Raw genomic sequence first — 9,849 nt, 5'->3', positions numbered from 1 at the left:
TCACGGAAAAATCAAAAGACTAATTACCATTCGGTTTATTGAGGTGCACAGCAGTACATACATAGTTGCAACAACTCACATAAAACAAAACAAAGACTGATATTCGGTTGGTTGAGCTGCGCAGACTGCACAGGTTGCGAGCTCGAGCTTGGTTGCTATGGTTACCCACAACAAGTTTGACAGGCATATCGGGGTTGGGGTTGGTTTGCTGGCAGCTTTGTCCCCCCCAGTTTTTTGTCCCCCCCAGTTTTTTGTCCCCCCCCCAGTTCAAAAAACGTATCTGCGCCCCTGATCATAATATTTCCTTTCCATAGTAAAACCAACAATAGGCTGGTTATATTCCAAAAATAGTGGATGGCATTGCTAATGTTGAAGTAGCAACCTGTTGGTACTGTAACATAACGGTAACTAGTCTGTTATTCGGTTGGCTAATCATGCAAGCAAGTTAGCTCGCCAACCTGACGTGATCAGTCCTCCTACCATTCTACATCCAACAGGCCAGAAAGGAATACTAAGCAAAACAAATAATGTTTGAATTGAATTGTTCAATAACACACAGTGCACACAGGCAAGCTACGAGATTTCGGTGCAACATTTCACTTTCATATTTCGTGTACAATGCTTTGTGTGTGGTCAGGGCGATGTAAATGACATGACTGTGTGTATTGACCTTTTTTGTTTGTCTCAGTTTTAATGCAGCATTATCCTAAGCATTCAATTTGATACACTTCCTTTAAATAAAACATCTGGGATGAGATGTACATATATCCTTGTTTCCTCTTCTTTTTCATTTTTGCACAACACAATGGAGGCAGAAAACACCCATTGTTAAAAGTAACGTTTTACTTTTACTCAAAGTACATTTTAAATGATCTACTTTTTACTTGAGTAGATTTTTTGTCTGGTAACTTTACTTGTACTTAAGTAAAATTTCATCAGAGTAACAGTACTTGTACTTGAGTATAATATTTTAGTACTCTTTCCACCTTTGATAATAATAAACTTTAAGAATTAATACAAAGCTTCAATGTTTGAAAAAAAAACACCACAAAGTGTAAAAGTTATGTGCTCTTTTATCATCGTGGGAATTGATTGCTCTAAATAAATATTGAAGGGGTTTTTTTGTTAAAAATAATCCGTATAACTTTATTTGTACGCTCGTATACTATGTTTATTGAATCAAATCCGTATAAAATACGGACATTCTGTATATTCATTATGATCTCAACAAAAGCTTCACTGAATCGATTCTTTAGAACAAACTCGCATGCGTGTGAATCAATTTACTTGATTCTTGACTCAGAAACTACGGAAACCTTATTTGTATTCCTGCTTTCAAAATGTAAACAATAATCACACTTTCATGCTGCATGAAATTAAAGTATGAACTTTCCTCAAACCATTACGTGTGCATGAACTCAAACAAATGCAGTCCATGCGTCTGTATCGATTCGCTTGATCGAGTCATTTATGTTTCGTCCCGAAAAAGATCCGAATCGTTTGTGAATCTCATCACTGTTACGGGAGGAGAGAAGAGATCCTCTTCCCTCAACACAGAATGGCTGCTTCTTAATCAATTAGTTCCAGCGTTTGGTGAGTAGATCATCTGTATTTTATTTTATATTCATTGTGTGTTGATAGTCCGAAACTTGTAACTGGAAGTCACGAGTGGTCCGCGAGGTGATCTCTGAGTGGTCTACGAGACTATTAATGTGTTTTAATAATTAATAGTGCAGCTGTTAATGCAGTTTCATGTCTAGATCTTATAACTGATGAATACAAAGTAGTTAAAACTACGACCAGAAGTATGTGACGGCAAAATTGTGATGAACTCCAGTTCCCATGATGCTTGTGAACTGGGCATGCGCACTGGATAAAAGGGCAAAACTCTCGTCTCATCAGATTTGGGCAGTAATTCTATGCGTTCAGACCTCATCTCATCTCATTATCTCTAGCTGCTTTATCCTTCTACAGCAGGGGTTCTCAACCTTTTGCAACCTGGGCCCCACCAAAGCTGGTTCATTGCAGTTGGGGGCTCCTCTTCTCGCCCCGCCCCCATCCCCCCAAACACACTCACCCGCAGTGACGCCACCCGACCTACAGCACTTTATATCGACCGATAGATAGATAGATAGATAGATAGATAGCCCTGGGCTAGATTATTATTATTATTAGTAGTAGTAGTAGTAGTAGTAGCAGCAGTAGTAGCATTATCCATAGTAGACTAGCAGTAAGAAAACAACAAAAACAACAAATTATTTGGGTAGAGCTGAAATGGGGAAAGCAAAAATACAGTGTGGGGTAGTAGTCTTTAAAAAGACTGTTTGGGTTTTGCGCTGTATCGATGGATTGATGATAGTAGACTAGCGAGAGTCGGCACGAGTTAACTCGGCAAGAAACCAGACTAGTGTGTGTGTGTGGCAAGCACTCACACGGTGGCCACGGTATGCAGACTCACTCACGTGACGTTGCGTCATGTTCGCGTCACGGGCTTAAAATAACCTACACACAAGATTTTATGATAGATTGATGATAGATTTTATAATAGTATTGATTTGTATGTAATAGTCCAATGTCCTGCATTTTGACATGGGTAAATGTGTTGCATCTGCTTAGCTACTATAGCCTGTTAGCCCCAGATTTTTTTTTTCCTCCATACATGAAGCCTACTCGCGACCCCCCTGGAGTACCTCCGCGGCGCGCCCCCCCGGTTGAGAACCACTGTTCTACAGGGTCGCAGGCAAGCTGGATCCTATCCCAGCTGACTACGGGTGAAAGGCGGGGTACACCCTGGACAAGTCGCCAGGTCATCACAGGGCTGACACATAGACACAGACAACCATTCACACCTACGCTCAATTTAGAGTCACCAGTTAACCTAACCTGCATGTCTTTGGACTGTGGGGGAAACTGGAGCACCCGGAGGAAACCCACGCGGACACGGGGAGAACATGCAAACTCCACACAGAAAGGCCCTCGCCGGCCCCGGGGCTCGAACCCAGGACCTTCTTGCTGTGAGGCGACAGCGCTAACCACTACACCACCGTGCCGCCCCGCGTTCAGACCTTAAATAATGAAATAACTGTACAAGCAAATATAACACAAAAACCATTTTTAAAACATTCACTTAAATTAAACAGACATGGTAAAAACAGAAGAAATATATTTAAGGCTTAGAGTTTGATTAATTCAGCCAAATCAAATATCACTTTCAGATTTGAAGATATTTATCAGGAATCATTTTTAAAATATTGAGTATTATACCACTTCCTGTTTAAAGGCATAATAAAAGGCATCAAATATATTTACCCTACTTGTAAATGGAATTGCCGAAAAGTTTAATGTTTAACCTAATGTTTAATGTTGATCTAAAACATTTTAAAACTGATCGTGTAGTGGTATTTTTATTAATCATATGTAATTCTAACCTTTAAATATCCTATATACTTCTGTTTCTGACGCGTTTTAGCGAAATGTGGACTTGTCTTGTCTGGGAAACATGAAATTAGTTCAACAGCGAGCTAACCCGCTCTTTCCCTAGTAACAATTTTACGTTAACGTAAAATTGTTACTAGGGAAAGAGCGGGTTAGCTCTTCGAATAACGACAATTATTCAAAAAATGTCAAAAATGAAGTAATTACTTCATTTTTGACATTTTTTGAATAATTGTCGTCCTATTATAAATATAATATTTTGAATAATTGTTCCATAGCAATATGCTCTGTCTCTTTTCTCAGTCAACATTGAGATAAGGCTCCCAGACTGTTACAGATAGCTATAATATAAACATGCAAGAACAGCAGACAAGGACACACAGATATCTGCAATGGGCAGAGAAAATCATTATTTTTGGCACTTTCTCACACAATAATAAATTTAATAAATAATCTCTTTATATTACTAGGTAAATTCCATATACATAAAGTCAAAATGTCCAAGATAACCAATTCTCATTCCCATTAATAATGTTAATTGAATTAAAAATGTATTTTGAGTCTCTGTCACATATCGAATCCAACGAAAAGTGCTTATCAGCTATTCAATTTTATTCAAAATTACATTCAGTGAAATTGTTTGTCATTTCAATTTGCCCTGTTTTATATTTCCTTTTCTTTCTTTAAACTTATTGCTCCTTATGAGGCTAAGCTTAACCATGGTCCTCCTAATTTCGAACTACTGATATGAAATATTCTGATTAACTGTTTGCTGAGTTTTAAACCTCCATATTTTTGCCTTTAAAAACCACAGAGGATATGGAATGGAAAGGCTTTTAATGTATTTAGTTAACCATAATTTTTTCAGCAAGAAACAGAGTTAACAAATGTTTACTTGAAGAATGTTGAGAAAAGAAAAAAAAGGAGAAATTTTTTTTTTCCTTCCAGTGGTGTTTATAAATCGGAGACTTGGGTTTATCTTTATTTAAACATTAAGAAAAAAAAAAGTCATAAATTATCATGATTACAATACATTGGCTTGTATAAGTATTCACTGTCCTTGAACCTTTCCGCATTTTGTTGCACTGCAACCTGGAACTTAAATGAAATTGACATGAAACTACACAAAATATGATTCAATATTCATGTGCATCCTGTTTATGTTAAGCAGTACCTCTCTCTCTGGATTGATGTCATCCTACAGTCTCTTCTTGAGCAAGGCGTGGTGAGACTGTGCACCAGCTCGTACAATACACCTGTCAATCCAGTACCTAAACCTGATGGTACCTGGCATTTTACACAAGATTTACGTAAGATTAATGAATTGATTGTTTCTTCTGTAATGTCACAGGTTCCTGCTCATCATTGCTGTTTTCCCATTAATGATCTCTGTTCTGCCTTTTTCCACGCACATGAGGAGATAGCGTTTGGACTCAAGGTTTCATTGACTCTCCTGCTGTTTTTTTCAGCTGTAATTCATAACGTGCTCTGTGACCTTCTCCCTCCCTCAGGACTCTGTGGTCTGTGTGTTCTGGTATCTGCTGAGTCACCAGAAATCTGCCAAAACACTGACACTTGCGCCTGCTTCAACATCTGGCGCATAAGGGCTTTAAGGTTTCCAGAACCAAGCTGCAATATTGCATGGACACTTAAGTATTTGAACTTTTGAAGTTTTGAACTTTCTCAAGGCTGTCATTCTAGACACAAAACGCCCTGCAACTAAACATGCACTGAGGTCTTTTCTGGGTCAGAAAATGGATCCCTGACTGCTCTTTATATGACAAGCTTCTCCGTTCTGCAATCTTTCATCACGATCCACTGCAACATCCTTTGACCTGGACTGACACTATGGTGGTCGCTTATCACTCCCTCAGAAGTGCCCTTTGTTCCACCCCTGGGGTTACCTGATCACTTCAAGCCCTTCCACCTCTATGCCTGTGAACACCAGGGCACGGCCTCTGGGGAGCATGGGGGGGATTGCAGCATTGTGTGTTTTTATCCAAAACATTAGACATTGTTGCTCAAGGCTTACCTGCGTGTCTAGGGGCTGTCTCTGCATGTGCTCTGATGGTTTTAGATGTGGAAAAATTGGTTTTGTCTCACCCACTGATCTTGCACTCGTCACATCAAGTTAAACAGGTGTTGCAAAATTTACAGACCCATTAAATTAATTTATCAGTAATTTAATTGATAATTAAATTAACATATGACTATTCTCTGTTCTATTAACAATCTCGAAATTCGTGTCTTTTGATAATGTAGGTCACGCTCTCGCACGCCTCCTTAATTCTCGGGATGATACTTGGGATGACATTGATATTAGCTGTCTAAAAATCGTACATACTACTAGTATCAGGTCTGATCTCTCCTCCAGCCCTAGCAGTCCCAGCATTTTTCTGTCTACCTAGAAGACCCACATGGGGCCATTTGGCCCGACCGCTTTTCCCCAATACACTAATCACTCATTTTGTTATGGTAATGAGGCTGTTAGTGGCAGTGTGTGGGGTGAGGGGGTCACATTTCACACACTTCAGACTTCAGTGGTGAAGTCATGTTGGCTACTTCTGTGTGAATGTGAGAATGAGGAATAAAAACACATTCTATTCTAAAATGTGAACATGTGAATGTCCCATGTGACCATAACGACTCATGTGACTGCAACCAGACAATTGTTTGATGGATAAATACCTCAGTGCACATGGACTATCGCTTCAGTTCCCTCAAGAATTTTGTGGTGAAAGAAGCTCCTCTCCAAGGAACGAAGATGCAGAGATTCAACATTCAACAGGCATTGTAAGATTTCATTTCTAAGCTGTAAGGTAACTAACAGCCACATTTCCATAACAAAATGAATGTCTACAGGGAGGACTTGGGGCCAATTGGCCCTCTTGTGGGTTTTCTAGGTAAAAAAGGCCAAATGGCCCCTCTCTGGGACTTCTAGTGCTAGGGATGGGGGAAGTACTCTTTGTTCATGGTTCTTGTTCTAAACGGTTCTTGTTTTATAATTTATAATATTTATCATACCTCTGTGGTTACTCTGTGTGTTCACTGCCTGATATTCTGCATGAGACATACGCTCTTCCTTTCTCATTTGATTTTTGTCATCTTGATTGTGGACAAATTCTCTAAATGGGTAGAAGTTTTTTCCTGTTCTCGAGAGAACACGAAGGTAGTTACTCGTATTCTGGCAAAAGAAATAGTACCTAGTTATAATAATAATACTAATACATTTTATTTATAAGTGCCTTTCAAGGTACCCAAGGACACTGGACAGTAAAAAAGAAAAACAAACAATAAAAGCAGAACAATAAAATAACAATAAAATAATAAGAAATCAATAATAATAATTATTGTTATAGTTATGGGGTTTCAAATGCCATAGACTCAGACAAAGGTACCCCTTTCACCTCAAAAGTCACACAAAACCTTTGTAAGTATCTCTAAACTACGTAAACTGGTGTTTTCACATTCCTCAATCCTCTGGTATCGTAGAACGTACTAATCGAACATTGAAAGACAAATTAATTAAGGTCATGCAGGACACAGGTTTGGTTCTGTAATCCATAATTCATTCTGGCTGAAATTCGTGTGACACCAAGAAATTATTTTGGAAGACCTTTCCCTCTCCCCTGGAAGAAGGGAACTCCGGCTCCGGGTACCTCTGATTTGAAAATGCATATGGATGAGTATTCTGTAGCCCTTATAGATAAGTTGCATAAAATTTGTACCAAGGTCAATAATACAATATTATCTCCACCACACACCCCTTCCAAGTTGGAGACAAAGTGCTGGTGTGACTTTTTAAAGTAACGATTTGGACAATTGGGAGAACAATATAGTGGGCCTGCAGACATAGTCGCCATTACTTTTACTGCTGTTTTAACTGATCTTTTTCCACAGTGGATCCATGCCACGCGATTGAAGAAGGCTCCATAACAAAGTTGTGTTACAATGACAAGTTTGCTACTAGCGTTTTCTCTGTGTCCCTTTCCAGTCACTGTTCTCTCTCTCTCTGTCTCTCTATTTCTGAGCTCTACACAGATTTGACTGAGAATCCTCAAGACGTTGTGAACAAAGAGGGGAAGAGATCTTGCGCTCCGTTTGGAACCAGTCATCCTCACTACAACCATGACAGTCCTCATCACGGGTTTCGTGACTTCATTGTTGCTCGGGGCAGGGCTACCCACCCGAGCCTTCGTGACTGCTTCATCTTTGCTCGGGGCAGGGCTACCCGCCCGAGCCTTCAGGACCACTTCATTGTTCGGAGCAGGGTTACCCGCTCGAGCTGGACTTCGAGACAACATCTTCTGGCAACTTGCTAACTGGACTGCACAAGCGCACACCACACGAATGTGTTATGTCTTTCATCTGATGCCATTTTCTACTATTATTACACATCTCTATGCTCTGAAACTCTGTATTCTTACAGGACTGTTTTCATTATAGGTCGATATGCCTTCTAATTTCATTTTCCCTCACTGTTTTAGAACAGATTACTCTGAAGGAAGTAGCGTGTATTTGGGACGAATTAAGAGGTTTTGAGTTTCTCTAAGCTCTGGTGAGGTGGGACGAGGGCTGATCGGGCATGCCCGCCCTCTGAGCACCAATATACATCAAGAAGGGCAAAGATTAACTCAAGATTAATTCTCAATGTAATCTCATATATGATCATGAGGTGATAATGATCATATATGATCCTAGGATTTGATAATAGTGATACTATTATCAAAGGGGGGGGGATTGTTAGGTTTATATAAGTATTATTCTTGACCAAGAAGGCAGTAATTTGTGACAAAATTATATTCTTAGTTGAAATGACCTTATGTCTCGGCTGGACATTGTTTGGGAACATTTTGTTTATTTTGATATGAAATGTGTATTTTTGATCAGAGATGTGTCTGAACGGCGCCAAGGTCAGATCAACCCACACACACCCGCACAGCTGCATAGCTAGGATTGTGATTTAAGAGTGTTAGAGTTAACCAGTTTCTTTAATGTTGAATTTGAAGTTCAAATGATTGAAGGTTGGATTTAATTGTTAGATCTAAGATGCATTTTGTGATTTTAGTTTTATAGTTTTAAGTTAGTTTTATAATTACAGAATATAATTTAGGATTGTTAAGACTTTATGATTCTAATGTTAAGAACATATTCTTGATATGAGATGTTTTGCTTATGACTGTCTTTGTTTAGGTTTGTTCTTATTTTTTGTTTACTTTCTTATAACATATCTGTGTTTAAAAGGGGTGTACGTTAGCAATGACCTTTAAAATTTGTTTGTACCTTGCTATCATGTCATATCATCAGAAATATGTCATTGTTATGATTTACACACACACACACACACACACATTCCATCAGAACAGTGATGTAATTAAGATGTGACCTGCTCACACACACACATAGACACAGATATCAAAATGATGTCACTCACTCACACCCTCCCATAGAGAGAGACACACACACACACACACACACACACACAGATATCAACCAGTGATGTCATTTACACACAGATAACACTCGTATATAATAACCCTCTGTATTCTTGTCCAATGAGGGGGGGAACTTGCGAATAAAGATGTGAACTACATTGGGGTTCCTGTCTTTCTTGGCGACTGACCCCCCCCCCCCCCAGAGCTCTGGGTGGTACGATGGCGGGGGTCCCGAGAAGTAAGTTGACCGTTTCCGACTGGATGAACCCCAATGTGAGGGAACCGATCAGTGAGGCATAAGGACACAAGGAGGTTTAGTTCAAAGTAAAGGGTTTTTATTACCCAGAAAATGATCAAAGATAAATAAAAGCCACAAACTGAAAATTAGGCCTATAAAATAAGTCAACAAAAGTATGAAGACATAAGACACAAAACTAACGTGACTTTAACTAAACAAAGACTGACTTGACACAATGAGACAAAAGGGAAGATATATCGGCTTGGCCAAACCAAAAGACACAAAAAGGGGATAAACTAAATATATAAGCTTAAATCATAACACAGAGCAAAGCAACTAAGGCCAAATTCCCCCCTCGGGCACACGGGAGATATAGTACGGCCCAATTCATCGGCGCCGAGACTTAGGTCTTCTCAGCCCTCAGCCACGCCTTTGCCCAAACAGGAAGGGACCGCCCCCAACACTCAACCAGGTAACTCAAGACAAAAAAAAAAAACATGATTAGCCAAACAAATAATATAACCTTACAGTGTTAAAATGTGTGCACCCATATAAAACAATGTAAGGCTAAAGAAAGTAAACTAATAAAATAAATAAATAAAACAAAATGTGAACTGAGTTATTTGAGCATGATAGCACATGTGACTGCAAACAATAAAATGTGCAGCAAATCTATAATGTACCAAAAGAAATTAATAATGTGCATTGGAAGAGTGAGGGCTGATGTTACCATGTGTGGCT

The 9,849-nt window shown here is 39.2% G+C and overlaps 1 long non-coding RNA gene across 1 annotated transcript; it reads left to right on the top strand.

Annotated features, from left to right (window-relative positions):
- The first annotated feature begins 1,375 nt into the window (after positions 1-1,375).
- LOC132900290 (uncharacterized) lies at positions 1,376-8,550 on the top strand. Its single transcript, XR_009656768.1, has 3 exons — positions 1,376-1,593; positions 4,607-4,660; positions 4,787-8,550. It is a non-coding gene; the product is annotated as an uncharacterized LOC132900290 (long non-coding RNA).
- The last annotated feature ends 1,299 nt before the right edge of the window (positions 8,551-9,849 follow it).

The sequence above is a fragment of the Neoarius graeffei genome, chromosome 16, assembly GCF_027579695.1.
Source record: "Neoarius graeffei isolate fNeoGra1 chromosome 16, fNeoGra1.pri, whole genome shotgun sequence".
Classification (NCBI taxonomy): domain Eukaryota; kingdom Metazoa; phylum Chordata; class Actinopteri; order Siluriformes; family Ariidae; genus Neoarius; species Neoarius graeffei.
Note: the sequence above shows the minus strand (reverse complement) of the source record. Positions and strands in the feature narration are given on the sequence as shown.